Here is a 24,202-nt window from a genome sequence, read left to right as displayed (position 1 = left end):
AGTAAAGACATGTGGTGTATATACATATATAGAGATGGCCAATAACCCTAGCAGAGTCTGGGCAGCTTATCATAATCCAACATATTAATAACTTCAACAAAATGTATGAATATATCTACTATGGCAATAATTAGATACAACAGATAGTCTAATGGCTAATAAAGTCAAGTTTTTCCACTAAAAGGGTATGCCAAACAAAATAATATATTTTCAGACCTTTTTACATTTTGGAATTATAAGTATAGAACTGTAGTCCTATCTACTTTTCTAAATTTTAGTATTTTATCTAGTTTAAATTATTCTGAACACTAAGCTCTTTGAGGCAATCCATTGTCTTAACAAGGATAAATCCTGCATGTGAAGTTAATTCCCCACCATCTTTTAAGATTCTGTGCTTCATCAGAGATTCTTTTCCATAGTCTCTTTTAGGTCTTACTTACTTCTGCTTTCAATCTTACTTGCATCTTGCCTTTAGCGCCTGTTCACTCTTCTCTGCTCAGTGCTATCTCAGTCATGAAGCTTTCCAATTTGCGTTATGGAAACAAACCTACAGATAAAACAAACAAACAAAAAACAAGAACTTAACTCATGTCACAGATTGAACTGAAGTGCCAATTTGTAGCAAACCAATAATTCAAAATTTGTAGCAAACTGACAGTTCAAAATTTCCACATCCTAAAACCTCTTTTGTCCTTACCATGTAGAAAAAGCTTTCTCTCTTTCCTTATTTCTCTTTAACTTTTTTGGGGGGGGGAGCGGGGAGGGGGGTGAGAGGAGTTGTCATTTTGATTGCTGTTTTATCCTTTAGCCCTGTTGCTCAACTGTGTAGAGTAGTTTCACTGTTTCTTTCATTTCTCTATATCCTTCTAATTCATAATCTAAAAGTTTTACTCTCCCTTAGAAGCAGTTTAACCAAGGAAAATATCACCCTATAGAGAAATTCTGGTACCAACTATTAAAATAAGAAGTATGTTTATCTCCCTAAAGTAATATGAATAATTAACATTTTATGAGTAATCACTATGTGCAAGGCACTGTGCCAAACATTTTGCATAGCACTATCTCACTTAATTATTACAATCAGCATCTGAGGAAAATGGCATCCTTATTTCCAGTTTAAAGAGAGGAAACAGTGTCAGAGACATTAAGTCATTTGGCTACCTATCGCTGCTCATTTGGTAAATAGCGGAGCTAAATCTGTTCCTAGATTTGTCAAGTACCAAAACCTCATAGTCTTGTCATTGTACTCTGATCACCCAGAGTGGGCTGAGAGTTTCCTGAACGTGAACAATATCAAGCTGATCCTTCAGTAATATCAGATAAGAAGGCAATGAATGGTGCCCAGGAGTCTCAGATATTACAAGCTATATTATAAGACAAAGGCACATATGCAAATTGACAGTCACCATCTGGGAGGATTGGGTGTACTGGTGGACTGATTAGGGTTTAACAGCACTCCAAATTCTGACTTAATGACATTACAAAGTAGAACTCTATACTTAAAGGAACTGGAGTACTTTACAGGTTTTTAAGGCAGATTTTACAGCAGTGAGAAAGCATGAACTTTGTTATTAGGAAACATGGGTGGGTCACAGGAATAAGCTACGGGAGCCTTACTTCTCTGGGACTCAAGTAAATAAAGTGACTTGAGCTGTGTCAACTCAGTCAGTGGCTTTCAAATGAGTTTCGAATGCACAGAGATGAGTAGAGAACATCAGGTTATTGCAAATAACTTGCTACCACTAATAAATTGTTTGTGAATTATTTTCTTGATTTTTCCCCCAATAATTTATTCTCAAACAGTCTAGTAATGCTTTCTTAAGGAGAGAAAAAGCATATCATATAGCACATTATCTGGCACATAACAAGTATTCAGTGACTATTGATAATTGAATAAATAAATAATATCTAAAGTATTTCAAATTGCACCTAAACCACCATTTAGCTTATCTATATTTGTTATATGAAGCCAATGTGCTAGTGGAAAAATGTTAGAAAACAATGATCTGATCTAACAAAGGCTTTTCCTGACCAGGGACACATTTTTTTACTCTTTTCTTTAAACATTTATTTCAGAAATACTATTGACTTTACAGAAAAATAGCAACAATAAAAACAGTACAAAATCACACATACCCTTTACCCAGATTCACTTGCTGTTTACATTTGATCTTATTGGCCTTCTTTCTCTGTCTCCTAATCTGAAACTTTTTGTTGTTGTTGTTGTTGTTGTTGTTGTTGTTGTTGATAAATTGCATAGATCAGAGTTCTTTACCCTGGACATTTCAGTGTGTTTTTTCTTAGAACAGGAATTTTTCTTACATAACCACAGAATAGTTATCAAGTTCAGTAAATTCTATATTGATATAATGCCTATTCTAATTTAATGTTTATATTTCAATTTTTTAATAGACTTAATAATATTTTTTATAGTATTCAAGTCTAGGGTCAGGTAGCATTTAGCTGTCATGTATCATTAGCCTTCTTAAGTCTAAAATATTTCCACAGCCTTTTTTCTTTTAATGAGATTAACATTTTGGGGGAATACAGTCTCTCCCCCTACTTTAAAATAAAATTTTTCTGACAAATTTTATCAGACAAATTCAAACAGAATTTGATTGGATTCAGATAATGTATTCTTAGCCAGAATTATACATAAGTGATTGTTTCTCTTTCTAAGAGAGTATCACATCTGGAGGCACATGATGACCATCTGTCTCACACTGGTGATATTAATTTGATCACCTGCTCCAGGCGTGGTCCAATTTCCCTACTGTATAATTACTCCCCCACACACCCTATTTCAACTAATAAATTGACTACATGGAGACATTTTTTAAGACTATGCAAACATCTTGCTTCTCATCATAGTTGTCTCCTGTAGTTACCATCCTTTGATGGTTACAAAATGATGACTTCCCAACTTTAGCACTCCCTTTACATTAGCCAGTGCTCAGGATTCTACTGTTAGCAAGAGCCCACCTACCTGCCTGTCCACCTGCCTATCTGCCTTTCTTCCTGTCTTCCTTCCTTTCTTTCCTTCCTCCCTCCCTCCTTTTTCCTTCCTGCCTTCTTCCCTGCCTCCCTCTCTTCTTCTTCCTCCTCCTGCTCCTTCTTCTCTCTTTCTCTTTTCCTTCTTCCTCCTCCTGCTCCTTCTTCTCTCCTTCTCTTTTCCTTCTCTCTCTCTCCCTCTCCTTCTTTTCCTATTATCTATCTATCTATCTATCTATCTATCTATCTATCTATCTATCAATCATCATCATCTATGTATCTATCACCATCCATCCATACCATTTTTTTTAATGCCATATAATTAATTAAGGTACGTAGTTAGCCTGGTGCTAAAACGGCCCCAGATTTCACCCATGGGCACAACTTCAAGCTGGTTCTTATGTCTGTTTTGTATTCCCATCATTTTTTTAGCACTTTTTTTCTTTCTGGTATAAGAAAATATTCAACGGTCATCTTAAACCTACATTGCCTGAGGCCTAGAAATAGCTGTATCTCCAAGAAACATTGGTTCCTTTCAGTGGGGAAGAATATTTGAAGACAAAGATTTGGGAGTCCAAGTTTTGCTTGTTGGAGAGATATATTTAATTTTTTTGCCTTTAATTTTATTTTTTCTCATTTTCATTTTTCAATTAGAGTCAACATTCAGTAATATCTTACATTAGTTTCAGGTGTACAGCATAGTGATTAGACATTTATATAACCTATGAATTGATCCTCCTGATAAGTCTATTACCCACCTGACACCATACACAGTTATTACAATATTATCAACTATATTTCCTATGTTGTACTTCACATCCCTAGGACTATTTTGTAACTACCAATTTGTACTTCTTAATCTCTTTGCCTTTTCCACCCACCTCCTTACCCCCTTCCAACACATTTTATCTTAAAACTCAGATAGGGTGGAGGTGGGAGATGTCTTGGCCCATAAGGAGTGCTCAAGCGACTACAACTGCAAGGAAGACAGAACTGGAGAAGCAAAACCAAAGGAAATCATTGCACCCTGCTCTCTCAATAAATGCAGGTGGAATTGAAAGGTTGGTTTGTATTGAACCTCACAGTTATTGGCACCCTTTTTTATTTTGGGCCTTGTGAGTTTGCAATGTACAGCACATTGAACAAATTCTCACAGCCGGTCCTGGCATGGGAGAGTTTTTGTGTTTTCATCTACTAAAGTTAATTATGTATCCTCAGCTTTCCTCTTAGATTTAAATGCTGCAATAAATATTGAAGATACATAATTTGTTAATTGTGTAAAAGAGATTCATGTTTTTATATAAGGCAAAGAAAAATAAGTATGCATTATAAAAGGCAATTTTCTGATTAGGCTAAATATTTGGTCCCCGTGGAGTGTAGGCTATTAGATTCAGAGAATCTTCTCATGTGCAAATCTCTGAGTACCCATGGTATCTTGTATTTCACAATTTGTAATAGTGCTAATGCAAATTGGCTCTGGTATACATATTGAAGGGTACGGGAGACCTGGTAGTTTAGAAAAATGATTAAAGACAGTCAAACTTACTGGAATTTGATTCAAACACCACCACTTCATGTTACCTTAAGTAAGTTATTTTACTCTGGGCCTTAGTTTTATCATCTATAAAATGCAGACAAAAATAATAATTGATTGGGTTTATGTAAGGATTAAGTGATATCCTACACGTAAGGAATTTATAACATTTCTTCAATAAATAGCAGCTATTAATATGTTAAACTGGGATTAGCTATTGACAATTAGTTATCAATCATTAATTTTCCTGACAATTCACTTAAAAACCAAGTATAGACTGGGTTCTGAAAAATTTGATTATGATGGGCTAGTTGTAGTGAAAAGCTAGGAAGAGGGAAGGATGGAAAAGTTCTCAAAATAACCCAGATATAGATAGTATTTCTGGAGGTAAATCGTTTTTTTGGGAGAATTCCCCAAAACAAGGAGACAGGAGCAAAGGCAGCTCCTGTTGTACAAAAGGGAAAGTATCTGGCTAGAATATTAAGTCTGTAGTGGGAAATAACAAGAGGTGTAAAGAGTTTGGTATTTCTCACTATTTTCTGGAGGAAAAGAAGCTATAAGCCCCTAAGGACATGTTCACAGATCTCTATGGAATTAAGAGACTTAAGTTTGTTCTATGTCAATGTTTTTCATATCCTCCCTCTAAAATACATAGATATTTGAAAACCTAATGCTTAAAAATCATGATAAAATGTTCATTTCTTCAAGAATATTTCTACATATCTTATGAAGCACAGCTATAGACAATTAGAGTTATGAGGGGTTTTGAAGCAGGAAGTTGATATGAGTCTATCTATATTTCAGAAAGATATGAAGCTAGTGGCCTTAGCAGAATACAGAAAGCTTAATCAATGAACTAATGGGGGGATGATGAATAATGAGGGAGAAGGGGATGAAGATGAACTGGTTAGCATATAGAAACTCTTGTATACTAGAGTATAGAGAACCAGAAGCTTTTGGTGACTGATTAAGAGACAGAAAGGTGAGCAACACATTGAGGATGATTCTGAAATATCTACCATTGGTTTCTAATAATTGGTCCTTGTTTTGTCCTGTTAAGCTACATAACATAAAAAATATAGTTTGTCTTCATATAGCAGCTTTTCTAAAACAAAACAAATAGAACAAAAACAAACAAACAAAAACTGCTATTATGATTCTCTAGAACATTTTCCCTGCAGCCAGCCCTTCAATGCTTTCTAATTTATTATGACTGTCAAACACATCACTGGAAAGTATCTTACCTCTTCATTTGCTAGGATTTCTTGAGGAACAGTCTAGAAAGTGGTAAATGAGTTCTGAGCTTTAATACAAGATAAGGGAAGTTTTGAAATTTTGAATACAATTTTAAGGTAACAGTGTGCATATCTGAAGAAAAAGGCCAGCAGCCAATCACAATTAAGTCTCAAAGATGACCTATTTTTCAATATCCCTGACTTAGAAGTGGATTTTCTTAGGACATCCAGAAATAATCACAGACTCGGGAAATAAATTTGATTGATATTGAATGTGTAAACTAGAATTATTTGAATAGGATGGGATATTCCAGTAATGGGTACGCTCAAGTCCTCTCCTACACATCTTTTCCAGTTCTGAGGGATTCAGAAAGTTGAATAGCTTAGTATAGATTTTGTAAACACTGATTCAAAACAGAGGTGGAGGGTTTTGACAGAGAATTCACTCAGATCTGGAAAACCTTTCCGAGCCTAGGTTACTTAACTCCCCAGAATTACTACCCTAGCAACCTTGTTGATATTTCTGACCAGGTCATAATCCTAATCATAACAACAATAAAAATTTTCATGTACTTGACATTCTATTTTCTTACATGTTATTTTTTTCCTTATAACAGTCTTATGTTATTTAATATTAACTGATTAAGCTAAAGCACCATCTTTAATGAAGAAGTTATTCCAATGAGTTTTAGGTGACTATCTCTTTCCAGTTGAATGAGCTGATTCAACTTATTTGACTCAAAGGATAACCTTTTTCTCTTTACTCCAAGTTCTCAGGGCAAATAGGTAGGACCTGTCTTATAACATGTAGGGAAATCAAACAAGTGTCCTGTGTATTACTTTCCAAGTTGGTTTACTTTGAATGTGGCTCTTTAATCATGAGAAACATTACCTTTTTTAAAAGCCTGAAATAAAATAGGAACTGCTATATTATGGAGAAGACTTTGTGGATATATATCTAGGGCAGAAGCTGCTCTTGGATAAGAGTTAATACTTATGTACTAGGTTTTTAAAAAAAGTGAATTATAATTTCTGTATACACAAATTCCTGTTAAATTCTTAATCAGTGTCTTGTTTCCCAAAGCAGAAGTGTAGCAAGACCAGAATATATTCATTTCATATGGTCATTAGAAAGAATCTAGTCAGAATGCAGTGATAATCAGCTAGAAACTATGACTAAATATTAAGGGTCATTTTGATTTTTGCAAAGACAGATTTCTTTAGACCCAGAGACACTGTTCAGACATATTGGTGGTAGTTTTATATTTCTTTCAGAAAAATAAACTTAAAAATAGAATTGTTTAAAGTTTGGTGGTATTATTGTTTGATATTCGGGAGACTTTTAACAACAAAGGTGATGATGATATAGCATAAGCAATATTCATTTAAAAAAATGGAATCTCAATCCCCACATATTTATACAGTGTTAAATGACTCCTCTGTTTCCTCCTTCTTCTACTAGTTGTACTGGGACATAAATTGTTCTTGCCAATTGTAAATATTGAGAAAATTAATTTATTTAAGCACATGCCATCTTCGCTATGCATTAAAAGATGCTGGCAAACACCATCTTAGGAAGAAGCTACACTGAGGAGAGAAAGAGAGAAGAACTTCCCCGATTGGGGAAGAGCCCTTTAAAGTGCATTGTAACACTGACTTTGAAGGCATATAGCACTATATTTAAGCATCAATTCTAACATTATGAGCATCTTCTCCCTAATATTAAAAGCTTATTTAATAATTAGATGTTTAAAGTATTGTGAAGATGTGCATATGACTAGCTCCTTCTATACACACAAGAAATGTCTCCATTTTCCCCAACTTCATCTTCTCTGTAATCTTCAATAGTCATCCCAACTTTTCTTAAAATTTAGCATAGGTTATTAGTCCTCATGATGTGTATTTATTCATAATAGACAACTTTCATTTAATATGTCATCATTTGAGTTCACTGCTGCATAGAAAATGGGTATTTGCTAAAGGTTCTAGAAGATCCTTAAGGAACAAAATAATAATGCACATTTTCCAAGTATAAGTCAGGCATTAGACATCTGGGGACTTTATTTCCTTGGGACAAATCTTGGGGAAAAATGTCACCACTTATCAGCAGTAAACACTGCAAAGAAAAAACGAAATTCTATTTATACACATTTATTCTTTTAGCAAATATGAGCGATTTCAGGATACCAAAAAAAAATTAACTATGTCCCATGTACATGTAGTACTTCTTTGTAGTCTTCTACACTAAATGATCTAAAATAGTTTGGTTTCAGTATCTATTTACAACTCTTACTTTATTTTGTTCACTTTCAAGAAAATGTCTGTCAAATGTCTAAGTCTGACTAACCATAGTTTATCTCTTAATTTTACATTCAAGTAAAATGGCATTCCATAAAAAAAAAAAAAAATCAGTATTTCATCTATCAATACAAACAATGGCACACAAGCACTTTTCCTCTAGATAACCATCATACTTCAGAATGCAGCAAAAATATTATATAAGTGTGCCCCATTCTGGCTCCTCTAGGTTGCCTTAGCAGAACTTAGGTCTCTCATAGATGCCTAATCTTGCCTGTTATATGGCCTAGTGTTAGTCATTCTACTCTGTGTGGGTTTCTTGGAAGAAATCTTTGTGTGAAAACAATGGAATTTTGTAGATAGCCAAAAATAAAGAATAATCATAGTCAATAAACTAATAAAAAACATACAGACTTCCACTTGTGGGAAAGTGGAATAGGTACACTTTCCATTATTCTCCTTTCTCAGTACAACTAAAATCTCTAGACATTGTATACAAAGCAAACAAAATAATGTGAATGATGAAGATAAGGCAGACTAGCTGGAATCTCTCAATATGGTGGTGAGTCCCTCTTCTTTTGTTTGTTTCTTTGCATTGGTTTGTTTTTTGCCTCATATATTCAAGATTTGGAGCTGGAGAAACAGAAAAAAAACTAGGAAGAGCAAAAGATGCAGACAAGAACAAATAAAACAAACAAACAATAGCACAACAGCAACAAAACCTCCCTCTAGCCAAAAGACAATATTGCCGCATAGCCAGGACAATACAGAGGACTAGTGGAGAGTCAGGTCAAGTAGGGAACCTGGATTTCTCTCCCCACCTAGCAGTAATGAGGCAATGTTTGTTTTCCCTTCCCTTGCTGGAGTTGAGTAAGAGAAAACCAATTAAAACAGAAGATTTAATAAGATCCAGAGTCTAATAACATAATGCCAAAACATTCAAGTTTCAAGCTAAAATACTCATCATACCAAGAAAATCTCATACTTTAGTGAAAAAAGACAATCATTCGACAATGACACTGATAATAATAAATGAATCATTCCAACAAGAAGACATAGCAATCCTAAACATGTATGCACTAAAGGAGCTCCAAAATATATGAAGCAAAAGCTAATAGAACTAAAAGGAAAAACAGACAAATTCACAATTATAGTTGGAGACTTTAATATCCCTTTCTCAACAATTGATTGGACTTGACAGAAAATTTTCAAGGATATAGAAGAACTCAACAACACCATTAATCAAAAGGATCTAATCAATATTTATAAAACACTTCACACAACAGAAGAATAAACATTATTTTGAGTGCCCACAAAATGTGTATTAAGGTAGACCATATCCTACCTTGAACATAAAACAAACCTCAGCAAATTTAAAATAATTGAAATCATCTCCAACCATAATGAAACAGAATAAAACTAGAAATCAATAACAAAAAGATAACAAGAAAATAGTATTCAAAAAAGAAAGAAAGAAAACTACAGACCAATAGCCTTTATGCTTATAGATATAAAAATCCTTAATAAAATATTAACAAATAAAATTTAACAGTATATAAAAAGAATTCTATTATAAACTACGTGAAATTTATTCCGAAAATGCAAGGCTAGTTCAATATGGAAATGTCCTGTTTCTTGACTCTTTCAATGACAATATCTTGGCTATAATATTGTATTCAAGTTTTTCAGGTGCTACCATTAGGGGAAACTGAATAAAGGGCACATGAAATCTCTCTCTGTTATTTCTTATAATTGCATGTGAATTTAGAATTATCTCAAAATTAAAAATTTAATTAAAAATAATAAATCGAAAATACAAACAAAATATTTTAGTGCATTTTTTGAAATTTACTTTTAAATAGATGGATGAAATAAAAGACCACAACACTAAGAACCTTCTCTTGGTCAGCAACTGGCAATACTTTTGTGCATTACCATTTATTGATTCATAAACATGAAAAGATATACTTTGTAACAGTATTCAAGACAATATTACAGTAATTGACATGTGAGAAGGCAGGCTTAGGGCACATGTAATATATTTTTTTATTCTAAATGTTGCATCCCACAGGTAGTTATTATCACTTTCTTTCCTGACAATTTGAGATTAATGGAAGAATTATTGCCCCCAGAGAATAAAATAGTTGCTCAATAACTCATGTACAATTCACCTGAAACTATGTATTGTTCAGAGAAGTTCCTTAAATATACATCGTAGTTCTAATAGACCAAGACCGACCTGAATCTCTAATCTTCAAATACCTCTAAAACATATTTGTTAATCTTAAAACCCATCCTTCTTACATGTCCTTGCCTTGTTTTCATTCATAAAAACAGCATTAGTGGTTGCTTTGTATTTTATAGTTATATTTTATTTATGAAGAAATGAGTTTCCATATCAATTTATAATGCTTACTATTTATGTTATAGTAAGGTAAGAACTACAAACCTTTTAATGAGGCAATGGGCATGTGAATGAGTAGGCTTGTTTACTGGTTAGGAAAGAAACTTGCTCCTATTTTTAAGACTTGCAGTTGAGTCAAATTTCTGGTTTGGCAGAAATATATAAATGGTTACATGTCATAAGAATCTGTTGTAAATATTCTAAAAAATCTATTGAAATAAACTATTTTTACTTTAAAAATATCTGTATAGAGTAAGATAAATAGGAAAGTTGATCATTAGACTAAAGCACTTGAGAAATAAAGATGATACATATCCTTTTAGAGCTTTAAAACACATCTGAGAATAAGGGATCTAAGAAATTCTACAATATCGAGAGCTGTTTTGATTTGTTTAACCCAAAATATTTTCAAATAATTTGACCATACCATCACATTGTGTCTTTTATTTCCCTAAACACTCTTTAAAAATCTTTTGGTTTAGAAATTTCCAGAAATTTACTTGGGAAAATGTGGTCTAAAATTAAAATATTGCATCTACAAATACCCAGGGTTAACTCATTTCCATCTTTTTAGATCCAAGCAATTTTATGCCAGAGACTATGAATAATTATTTGTTCCTTTCTTACAGTTAAAATTAAGAGGATCGAAGTGATTAATTATTTATTTAGGTATAGATTCAGTAGAAATCTGTAATAGATCTTTAGGTAGATCAAAGGGAAAACATGTGAAGTACAAGCTTGTCTACAATGCTAAGTGTGTGGTAAGATGCCACTTTCCTCAAGATAAAATCCATTTAGTTCTTTAAAAATTCATTAAGATTACTGCATTGTACAACCCTGAGAATACCATCAAAATTTTATAGTATTGTGTGCTAGAGAATGAAATTATCATAATGTAAATGGTACTGCCTAGGGCTGTGCATTTTGACTGCACTATAAATCTCTTAAACTTAAAAACCTAAAAAAAAAAACAAAAACAAAAACAAAATCCTAATACCTAACATTGATTGAGTGCTTACTAAATGTTAAGCACTTCAGTAATTTGCCTATATTTTGTCAACTTTATCCTAAGTGGTAAATTTTACTTAATATCTCCATTTTTATAGATTAAAAATTTTCTAAAAGGCAATCATCTGCTTATAGCAACATAGGTCATAAGTGGCAGTGCAAAATCCAAAATGAATACCAATTTTGAGTTTATAATCTCATTGGGAAATATTTACAAATGCGATAAGTATACTACCATACTTGAAGGATTGCTTGAATTCAAGACATGAGACCCTAGATAAGTCATTCAAGTTCACAAAGCATATCTTTTTCATCTATAAAATGTAGATATATTTTTGTACTATATTTCTCTAATATAATGGGAAATCTGTTATATTACAGTGAAGAAAATCTTTACTAGGATTTATTCAAGGTTCTTAGAATTTTGTTATCTTTTATCAATAATTTTAACTTAAACAATATTTATTTTTCTTTTTTTTCCTGTAATAAATCCAGAACCTTGTGACAGTGGCCTCACAGTAGGTGACTTACCAATAAAAGCTTTGAAATCTTGTGAACTTGGAATTATAAATTCAGTACTTAAATCAGTAGAAAAGAATGTACTAATAAAATGGTTTAGTTTCATAGGCAGCTATAGTTGAAATATGATAATCAGGATAAGAAATATCACATATAAAAATACAAATGTAACTATGGTTCTAAGTATTCCTTTTGAGATACCATAGGCCATTAGTTCCATACGATATTGCTGAATTAGTCTATTTCTCCTTCTACTAATTAGGGCTTATTTTAAAATATTGTAAGAAAAAACGCCCCAAAAATGTGGCTTTAAAAAGATACATGTTTAATTTAGTCTCATGAAATAATGCAGAGGTAGATAATCTAGGACTGGTAGTACAATTCTACCTTCCTCAACTCCCAGCTTCTACTTCTAGATCTTCATTCTAATGTATTCATCTTAATAAGCAGGAAGAGCACAAAATGGGAAGAGGAGCGCATGTCTATTCCTCTTGAAAGACATAAGTAAGAAGTGTCTCTCATCAATTCTGTTTTATCCCTATAGCCAAACAGGCATGGGCATACTCAGCTCTACAAGGAAACTGGAAAATGTAATCTTCAGCTAGTGGCCATGTGCCCTACTACATTTAGGATATTCATTATTAGCAAAAGGAGGAGAATTAGTACTGGTGAAAAAAGTAGCAGTTTCTCTCACAATACCTTTTCCTTGTGTTTATTGAAATAATGTAAAATTAAAATCAGGTATTCTTACCACAGTAGTCTTTTAAGTTTCATATAAAACAACATTAATTCTGCATTGTTAAATAAAGTATCAAAATACTATTTAACTTTAGACCTTCCAAGTTATTAAACTTGTATTTATTATATAACTTAGAGAACTGGAATGTATTAGAGTAACATGTTAAGAATTTATAGACTGAATGTTCATGTGCCCTCCACATTCACATGTTGAAATCCAAAATCCCAATGTGTTGATATTAGAAAGTGACCCTTTGGAACTTAATTAGGATTAGATGAGGTTATGAGAGTAGAGCCCTCAAGAATAAAATTAGTGCCATTATACAAGTCACAGAGCTTGCTTCCTCTCTCTGCCTCCACCATATGAGAAGTCACCATGAAATCAGCAGTTTGCAGTCTGGAAGAGAGCCCTAACAAGAACTTCACTATGCTGGTACCCTAATCTCAGACTTTCAGGCTCCAGAATTGTGAAAATAAATTTGTGTTGTTTATTAGTCACATAGTCAATGGTACTTTGTGATAGTAGCCCAAACTAATTAAAACATAGGAGCTGTAGCAAATCACCAAATCTTTGTGGCCTAACCTAACAAAAATTGTTTTATTTCTTGCTAATACAAAGTCCAGTTTGGATGTTACTGTTTGGTAAGTGGCCTTTTGTATGGCCATTTTAGTGACTCTACTTCCCCAGATCTCTGATGGATGTTCGGTATTTTCCTGGGAGACAAGGGAACTGGGTGTTTAGAGGTCCTACAGAAGGAATATAATGGTCGATCCTGGAAGTGGCCTGCCTTCTGACCACATTTTACTGGCCACAGTTCATTCATAGGACCACACCTAAATGTGAGATTGGTTGTGCGTCTTTCCACTAAATAGAAAAAGGTCACGAAATTTTGTTTTTACTAGCCATTGTATATTCTTCCTTCCCAATGGCATCTCCAAAAATGTATTCCACAATTTATGAGTGAATAATTGTGTCTATGAACATACTTTGGTTGAATGAAGAATCGTCTATTTCTCCTCTTCTAACATCTACTTTTGCCTCCCTCATGCTGAGCAACACCATAGGCATTTTTCATACAAGCTACTCAGGTCTTTCTCTATATACAATTTATTATTCCATCAGGAGAATCCTGAAAGAATGACCTATTAAATAAAAACATGAGATCCAGATTCAGAGCCATAATCTATTCTAGTCATTAACCTTGAAACAAATGGGCACATTCCAAAAAATTAGCTTAACTGATTTTAAAATTGTGCTAGCAGTTTGAGTTATGTGTTTTAGAAAAAGAAACAAATAGGGAAGCTGCAGAGCATAGTGGTTAAGGATCCGATTTTGGAGCTTGAAATAGAAATAAATATCCCATATTTATTTATTCAACTAAGATTTATAAAGCACTTACTGTGTGCAGGCATTTTGCAATACATAGGAATAACTAGTGACTTTGGCACAGGTCCTTTCTGTCTTGGAATTTACAGTCTAATAAAAAATTGGAGCATGAATAAGTAATTATAATCCAAAAGAAAAAAATGATTAAAAAGAGGGAACTATAAGTGTCATTAAATAGAGGGTCCTAAGCAAGTATTTATTGGTAGAGTAACTCAGATTGAAAATCTGATATCCTCAAGGATGAGTTGGAGCAGATCACATAAAGTGCAAAAAAGAAAAAAGGGGAAAAATGATAAATCATTTCTAATATCCTAGCAATAGTCTTAAAAATTTCCAGAGACTTTCTGTAATTAATAACTGCTGATATCAGTTGTTTTTCAGTTCCTAAAACCTTTACAACCATTATCTTAATTACTCTTCCTAAAAGCCTTATAACATATTCATTATCACACTCATCTTACAGAAGAGGAAACTAAGATTCAGAGAATTTAAATAACTTGAAAATGTCACAGAGCTAATAGATAGCAAAATTCAATTATCAACAGGGGAAGTCATGTCCCCAAGTCTTCCAAACAGAGACACCAAGTTTTAGAGGAAGTAGAGAGTAGTAGTTAAGAGCCAGACTATTTGGTTAAAATCCTGAGACTATCATTAGCCAGGTGACTTTTGGTAAATTTAATCTGTATTGAAGTCCTTTATTTACAGAGTGAGGATAATCACAATATCTATCTCTGTGTTGTTATAAAGATCACATGAGTTAACATTTGTAAATTACTTAGAATAGTCGCTGTGATGGAAAAATTTTATTAAATATCACTGTCTTGCATGGTAATGCACAGTCTAACTGTCTAGTTCCATATAGAAACCAAATTTTAAACAATTGAGTAGATTAGTAATTGAGACCCCCCAGTGGCCAAAAATTGTTTCAGAAAAGTGTTAGTCCTAAACCGAACTAATATTCAAAGTGTAACAAAATGATAGTACTTTCTATTTAGAATTACTTTTTAAAAGCAAATGTTGAGATACAATTATATCCTTCTACAAACTTTTGCAATTCAGCAAGGGAATTAAATTTGACAGAAACTTATGCTTAAGGAGGTGAACATCTGGCCTTAAATATTGGTGGCATCACCAAAGAATTTCAGCCTTCTGCATGTTTTCTGATGGGCATCTGACTGATCCAGCTTGACTGCATGCCATCTGAAGTTCTGTGATAGGAAGCTTGTAAGGTACTCATCCAAGGAAAAGGGAAAGTGAAAACCACCATACTAGGGACTTCTCTATCCTGAACAAGTATATTATGAAAACAGGTCTGGACTAGGTGCCTCAGCATTTTTCATGAAAAAATAAATAAATAAATAAATAAATAAATAAATAAATAAATAAATAAGGGACAAGAGTACTGTTGAAACTAGAAAAGATCTTGAAAATACTATTTTCCTCTTCTTTACAGAATTACTATCAGGATTAAAGTTCATAAGAACATAAGGAAACACTTAGCCTAATGCCTATCAACCAAGAGTTGAAAGTATAGTAATAGTAGTAATCTTTTTGCCAAATGATAATTAAGTGTAACAAAGAGAAATAATAAAATGTAAAAATCATGTTTGATTTATTATTGAATTGTGAAGATGAAGCTTGTAAAAAAAAAAAAAAGCAGAGAAGACCCTATTTAAAATTGAACACTGACAGATGCAAACACACTTGTGAAAAATTCAAACATACTTCTCAGTGATTTTAATCAAAGCATATTTAAAATAATTACCCTTAATTTAATATAAGGCAAATCTTGGAGGATTTCTGGTTAATATGGCAAAGCAGCAAAACACTGTGCTTGCCTTCTTTCACGACCACATTAAAATTACAACGAAACTACAGAGCAACCTTACTGAAAACTGCCTAAAGCCTAGCTGAACAAAAGTCTTACAATTAAGGATATACAGAAAAGCCACCTCAAGACTGGCAGAGAAGTGAGAAAAGCTGGTCAACATACCTGCATGTGGTGGTTAAAAATTGGGAGGGGTATCTCAGCTGTGGAGATTCCCGAGGAGAAGTGAGGGGTACCAGCCCAGGATTCCAGACCCAGGAAGCAAGTTCCCACAACTTCTGTCTGTGAAAACCAATGGATATTGAGGCTGAGTGAGAAAGAAGGCTGCAGGAGTCCCAGGTGTTCCTCGTAAGGGGCCCACACACAAACTTACTCACTGACAGACTCACTCACTATGAGCTCTAGTGCTGGGGCAACAGCTCAAGAGGCGCCAGGGACATATGCGGAACTGAATTGTCTGGCTTCCAGGCAAGGGCTGAAGGGGCAGTTTTCTCTAAGACAGAAGTGCTAGCAGAATCCATTGTTTCTTTATTGGGTCCTCCCCCTACCCAGCGTGCAGACACAGGTGGCCATCATATCCAAATCTCCATCAACCTGGCTAACACTAGCTGCCCTGCCCTAGGAATTCCCTGAGACTCCACCCTACCCAACTAGTGGACCCGCTCAAGTCACTTCCAGTGGCTTTTCCATACAAATGACATGCCGTGGCCTAGCTGTAGATGTTCCTAAAGTTTCTCAAAGGTCCACAAAACCCAAACAATCAGCCTCTGGCCTTAGCATGCCCCATACCTCTTGCTGAGCAGCCCCAAGCCTGGCACTAGCAGCAGTCAGCCTAGCCTAAGATAGGATGGCCTAATGGATTAGAAAACAAGACTTTTACATGTGCCACTTGAAATCAAAATACACACTCAGACTGAAAGGAAGAGATGGAAAATGATATTTCATGAAAATAGAAATGAAAAAGATGATGGGTAGCAATACGTATACCAGACAAAACAGACTTTAAAATAAAGGCTATAAGAAGAGACAAAGAAGAAACTGGTCATCTCACTTCTGAGCATTAATCCAAGAAACACAAAATACTACTTTGAAGAGACACATGAATCTATATGTTTATTACATCATTATTTACAATAGTCAAGATATGGAGGCTACCTGGATGTTCATCACTGAATGAATGGATAAAGAAAAGGTGGTACATATACACAATGGACTATTACCTAGTCATAAAAAAGAAATCTTGCCATCTATAACAACATGGATAGACCTAGAGGGTATTGTGCTAAGAGAAGTCAGATGGAGGACAAATGCCATATGATTTCATTTATATGTAGAAACTAAAGAACAAAATAAACAAATAAAATAGAAACAAACTCAAAGATACAGAGAGCATTTGATGGTTACCAGATGGGAGAGGGGGTCTAGGGGTGGGTAAAACAAAGGGGAAGGGATTAAAAAGTACAAATTGGTAGTTACAAAATAGTCATAGGGATATAAAGTACAGCATAAGGAATATAGTCAATAATACTGAAAAACTATGTATAGTATCAGATAAGTATGAGATTTATTGGGGTGATCACTTTGTAAGTTATATAAATGTCTGATCACTATGTTGTACGCCTGAAACTAATATAATATTGTTTGCCAACTGTAATTGAAAAATAAAAAAGGTTAAATACATATATGTAGAAACTTTATTAATTATGCTTCCCTACAACTAGCTTTATTTGATGTTAATTTTTTTAGCCATGGCAATGTATGCTCTTGTTATATATTCATAGCAATGATTCTTATATACAAACTTATAACATGAAAGATAAAAACAGGAAAGCATAAGGGGAAGAAATCAAGATTTGAAATGAGAAAACTAGGGATATAGTTTTGGCATTAGCCACTTAGAAGACCTTTAATGTGACTTTTATTATGTCATCTAGATTTCCCAATCGGCATATTCACTTGCAGTATAAGCATGTTGATACTTATTCTACCTCCCTTATGTGAGGAACATCCAATGATGTGCTAGAGCTGACTGCTATCTGCTGTGAGAACTGATAGCATCTTTTCCCAACTCTTTAATCAATGACATTAAGTTGGTACTTTGAAATTAACAATCATTGAAATGTTTATACCACAAAAATTGACAGATGCTACAAATCAAAATATTCACCACATTCCCCCCTCCCCCAATTCTCCTCTGAGATTTGGTAATTAATCTTTTGCTAATACACTACTAGGGATGTCAAATGAGAAAATGTGCCTGAAAATGTTTTATAAACTATAACATGTAATGCAAATATGTTATAGTATTCATTATGGAAAATTACAGATATACAGGGAATCTGTGACTTGCATTGAAAATGTCATTATCTTGACTAATTGAAGAGCAAAGACATAAATGAGATAGGACACATTTAAATGATTTAATTGACATATATTATAGAAATGCTCTATCAAATCAAGCCAATGAAGGAATGTTATATAAAACCCTTGCAGAGTAACTGTCTGTTTACCCAAGACCGTGGGGTTTCCAAGGACCAAGATGAGCTACATAATTTATAGGGCCCAGTGCAAAATGAAAACATTAAACATCTTGTTCAAAATTATGACTAAATAGCAACAGCAGAGCATTAAACTAAATATGGGCAATTCTGGATGGGGAACACTCAGTTGCATGTTAATGAAGCCTACCTAGGGCAGGACTTTCATTGCTAAAACCAGAATACTGTGAGGCAAAGAGAGCCTATGATAGTTAATATAGTTAGTTAGTTACCTTACCTTTGCTTCAAAACTAATTGCATTAATATATTATCAATGTTTTAACACACCCGATGAAATATACCAAGTACTGTTGATTCAGTCATAAATGTAGAGAAGAGAGAGAATAAGCTTGGATAACACTTTGTATATAAATATCTTTGTTTCAGTCTGCAATTTAATGAACTAAATGATTTGGCTGTGTGGGTCAGTGTTCCTGTGTCTTCCCAAATGCACAAATCTAATATTAGAATATAGAATGCCATTATAAAATGTTACCTTAAAACCACTTTCGGATAAATTTTACATGAAGAAATGGACCATTATTCTTAATGTATAAGATCATTCTCTAGATGCATTTCTAAACTGGAGATAAGATCTACAAAATGTTGAAAAAATCGTTGATGTAATTATGTATATACTGTGTATTTATAATGTGTACTTAAAAAAAAAGATTACACATGTGCACAGACACAAACACAAACACTGAGGTTACCAAGAGGAGAAATTAATCTGATGTTTAAAATAATAAACAATTTAAAGTGCAATAATAATGTTGCTCTCCTCTACTGGTTTATAGAGAGGACTATGACTAATTAGAACTGATGAACCATTGTCTTTGTGCAAACAGTGAAGATAATTAGAGCAGTGGTTCTCAAGCAATGTGTATTAGATTCACCTGGAAGACTTGTTACACAAGTAGTGAATCCTGCTGACTTTCTGATTCAGTAGTTCTCTGGCAGGGCTAGCGTATTTTTAGTTTACAGGTGATGCATCTGGCTCTGGAACCACACGTTTGAGAACCACAGAAATTTTGGAGCATTTGTGACCTTAACTACCAACTAATATGTGATTATATGGTAAGAACAATCACCCATGACTACATTTGTTTCATTGTTCTATTCCCATAGTTGAAAGAACTTCCTGAGTCAAATTTTCTAATAAACACAAATGCTAATTAATTACATTTATGGCTGTAGAGCTAGCACTTGGAGAAAATTTGAATTGGATTGAAAGTTAATGCTTCCATTATACCTAAGGACTTGCTTAGATCCAAGATCTTTTTTGATTTGCAATATTATATTTCCTGTCGCAAGTATTTTAAATTAAAAGCCTTTTTAAAGTACTCAACCATCAAATACAATCTCCTAAAATTATTGTGTGTAACCTTCTGAGGCTATGCACTTCATAGTTTCTGAATTAAGTTGAACATTAGGAGAATAAATTAGAGAAAACATAGCCAGGGGGTCTAACAGTCTCTCGTCTTCAACCTTCAGATGCACTAATGTACACTTTTCCATCTTCTTTTTGGTTTCTTTTATCCAATTATATCTCTCAAACTCTATGAAATAGTAAATTGGTTAGAGATGCACTTAAATCAAATAAATTAAATATACTATGTTCTAAATTTTTAACTGTATTTTTTTCACATTTCAAAATCTAACAGGCAAGATAAAGTATAACATTTGTAATCTAGCTTCCTAGAAAGCTAGGAACCACACCGAATTAAATAAAATGATTTATGAAAATGCCCACCCAGTGCCTGCCGCAGAGTGGTTGCCCAATTTTTTTAAACATCATTTTCAAGGGTGCACATGATCAGTATGAACATATTTCAAGGCAGAAGTATGTGATGTGCGATTTTAAAGGCAGAAGCATTTTTAGACTGTCAGAATATAAAAGGAGAAAATTTCAAGTGCAGGAAATAATATATCCAGAGGCAAAGCTTTTAAAGCATGAGCTCAAGTTTAGGAGATGGAGAGCAATTTAACCTAAATTGGTGAATTTCAACCCTAGTTGCACATTAGAATCACCTGGGGTGTTTTTAAAACTCTAAACTAATACTATACTAATTAAATCTGAATCTCCAGGGATTGGAAACAAGCATCGATATTAAAAAACAAACAAACAAACAAACACAAAAACTCTCTAGAGTACTATTGGGAAAGAAATGAAAATGAAAGAGTTAGATTGACAAGTTGAAGTTTTCTATTGTTATCATTAGCCTGAAACTGTGTTTATTAATTACCCACAGGAATGTAGCACAGAGATTTGAAGGCATACACAGTAATTTGGGCAACTGTCACTGTCCTTCACAAAGAACTTTGAGCCATTTTGGCATCTGTGACTGCTAACAAGGTCCCTGCTGGCTTATTAGACTTTCCATCCATGGAGAATCCTTAGACAAGAGTGAGACAATAATACATTCTGCACCTTGCTGTTAAGGAATGAAAATAGCAAGTCAATAAATTAATTTCATAGTACATAGTAAAAAGAGGTTTCTAATGTGTGTCAGCAAGTCAGAACAATGCAATCCAACTCTAGTGTACAGAAAAGAGCACAGATTTTTAAAGCAATTAGAGCTATATTCAATTCTTTGATTCCCTCGATTACTAGCTTGAATTTAGATGTGTTATTTAACTTTTACAAACAAATTTTCTCATCTGTAAAACTAGGACAATGACAATATTTATAACACAAGTAGTCCTGGGATTCAAATGAGATCATTACATGAAATATCTTGGAAAAGCTTGTTGTATGAATTATTATTACACACTTGGTGCCTAGAATTTCCTCTTTGACTTGCTCATCTGAAAGAAAATAAAATCTCAGCAAGTGAAGCCATTGATGTTGGTGAATCATATCTTACTTTTTCAAGGTTATTTACCAGCCAAAAAATAAATTGTGTGAGGAAGTAAAATAAAATAATTACCTTTTTATATTATTTACATCCATGACATTGTCTCTATTTTCTCAAGTAGCAGAAAAGAGCTCTTTGAAGTTCCCTTATAAATTTTATGGAGAGAAATATATCCCTCTAGTTCCCAATCTCTACAAGGTTGTGTAAGTGAAAGATTGAGAAGTATTTAGTTTTCCTTTAAATACAAAAAAATGTGCAAGACTGTTTTTTACTGTGAAAAATCAAAACGAAGGATTTGGTCCCTACTTCTAAGGCATTTCCAGTCTATTTAAAGAGACAAGATATATACAGTTCATTTAAAATGTTAATATACTCAGATTGTCTATATTAACAATCTGTTACCTATCACAAAGAGGCTGGGTGTTTGTTCAATCTATTTTCTTTCTTTCTTTTTTTTTTTTTTTTGAACTATTTATGAGCACATAAGACAATGTGTTCTGACAACCCCCATGTGTTTCTTATTCAGATGTCCTTCCTTTACAACACTGGAGGCTTTCCTAGATGCAACAACTGGCAATTTAGCAAAGGCAGTAAATAAAGAAACACTAGCCTTGTTGAAAACACTCTTAGAATGGCAATCCTGCTTCCTAAGATCACCTAGGAGCACCTAATGCTGGATGAAAGCAAGCAGGAGGCAGGTTTCCATAGTGCAATGGAGTTTACGAAGGGAAAAAATATCTGGTGCTGGGATAGGACCTGATGGTGGGGAGTTGTGGCAAAAGAGGCTTTTCTGCTAGTCTTTGTTAGTAGCTCTCATGAGCACCCACTTATGAAATGCAATGAGCTTATAGAAATGATAGCTACTACTGAGGAAGCATCTATTTTGCACTAGATTTTGTAGTAAGTGCTTCACATCTGCTTTCAAAATTCATCCTCATCAGAATCCTCAAGATGGACATTATTCTCTCTCTTACTAATGAAGAAACTGAGGCTCAAAAAAGATAATTAACTTGACAAAAGGTCATACTATCTGTATGTAACATAGAATTGAAATCCTGTTCTGATTAGCTCTAGAAGTCTTTTCTCTACAGCAGTATCTTCAAAGTGGGATGGACACAGTACTGCAAGCACACTAAGGTTCTCTAAAGGATACATGGCACAGAGTTTTAAGGATATTCATGTCCAGGTCCTCCTTGCAAGTACACTTTTCTAAAATGAAGCTGTGTGAGAAGGTGAAGTTTCTCCTTTATGACCTCCCCTTTCACAATCTCCCTTCTCCGACTTTTCAGAAGAAAGGCATACTTCTTACTCTTTCCCATTCAGAGTGCTTTCCCAGAAGGAGTGAAAACTTACAAGTTGCCAAGTGAGTGGAGAATTCAAAATACTGGTGCCTTTATTGCTAAATAGAATGACTTTTGTGACTAAGTAGTAAAAGTCTTGCACGTTAAGTGGTTTGTAAATAAATTAATAATTTATTGGATTGCTTTCATTAAGAAATTTTTGATTGAGTTGTCAGCTGATGGATCAGATTGTTTTGATGCTGGATCAGTATGCCATTTTTTGACATACAGAACTAAAAAGGAGTTTAAATAATTAAGCAAAATTACTATAAAAATATTTTTATCCCCATCGAGTTATTTATGAGAAAAGTTTTCTCAGGACTTAGATTTTTAATAATTTAAAATAGCATTTATGCTGAAATTTATTCTTTCTAGCATCAATAATATCCATCTACAGCTCTCTGAATTATTAATTAGCAATCTTTCATAAATATTATTAAGAAATACATTTTAATAACATTTTACTTTTTAAATTTAATAATTATTTCATAAAGTAGTTTATATATCTATGTGATTTTAATAAGTTATTACTTGATGGTTACCAGACAGGAGGGGCATTAGGGAGAAGGATGAAAAAAGAGAAGGGATTAAGATGTACAAATTGCCAAGTATATAAACAGTCACAAGGATGTAAAAGTACAGCACAGGAAATATAGTCAATAATATTTTAATAACTATGTATGGTGTCAGACAGGTTATAGACTTATCAGGGTATCACTTTGTAATTTATATACATGTCTAATCACTATGTGTACACTTGAAACTAAGATGATATTGTATGTCAATGGTAACTAAAAATTTTTTTTAAAAAAATTTAAAATAAGTTACTACTAAAATATTTAATTATAATTTAGTCCAGATTAGATTAATCTAGTCACGTGAAATTTTTAAGTTTTAATGTTTATACATATTTTTGTTGCAGAAAAGTATGATAGGCTGATGTAACAGTTTTTTTTAAATCTTTCAACAATAACATATAACATATAGTATAATTCTGTGGGAAAATAGAATAAAAACATGAGATCAAGTGAAAAAGGAAACCCTATAAAATTTCAAAGTATAATAGAGTATGTTTAGGTAATTTTTTAAGAACGATAGTAAATAAGGAAGATATCAAGAGCTCCAGTCTTGAAAGTTAGTTGACATGGGTTAAAATCCCAACTCTATCATTACCTCTGTAGCCTTGGGAAATTCGGAACTTCTCTGACTCTCAGTTCTCTCTTCTTTCCAATGGGAGTAATAATTTATAATTGATAGAGTTCCTGTAGTTGGAGGACATATATCACAAAAAGCACTTAGTACAATTAACATAATTAATAACTCATTATAATTATTATCCCCACTATTAGTATTCCTGATGTAATGAATGGAACAATTTAATGAAGTTCTGATTAACTTTGAAATGAATATTTTGCAAAATCAAACACATTGTGACCTGATGTCCCCTAGACTGTTGAAGATGAATAGTAATGTGAGGTCTCAAATTTTATGATTTCTTTAGAGCCAGAAACCAAACTTGAAAATA

At 33.4% G+C, this 24,202-nt stretch overlaps 1 protein-coding gene and 1 long non-coding RNA gene across 2 annotated transcripts in view; one reads left to right on the top strand and one right to left on the bottom strand.

Moving 5' to 3' along the window:
• The window catches only part of TYR (tyrosinase), an 82,806-nt gene that overhangs the window by 9,030 nt on the left and 49,574 nt on the right, over positions 1-24,202 (top strand). The gene's annotated exons all lie outside the window — the stretch shown is intronic.
• On the bottom strand, positions 5-24,138 carry LOC107514940. The gene is made up of 3 exons (XR_001597920.2): positions 23,851-24,138; positions 16,108-16,224; positions 5-547 (listed from the first exon to the last, which is right to left on the bottom strand). It is a non-coding gene; the product is annotated as an uncharacterized LOC107514940 (long non-coding RNA).

Source organism: Rousettus aegyptiacus, unplaced genomic scaffold (genome assembly GCF_014176215.1).
Source record: "Rousettus aegyptiacus isolate mRouAeg1 unplaced genomic scaffold, mRouAeg1.p scaffold_m13_p_5, whole genome shotgun sequence".
Taxonomy (NCBI): domain Eukaryota; kingdom Metazoa; phylum Chordata; class Mammalia; order Chiroptera; family Pteropodidae; genus Rousettus; species Rousettus aegyptiacus.
This window is presented reverse-complemented; position numbering and strand designations above follow the sequence as displayed.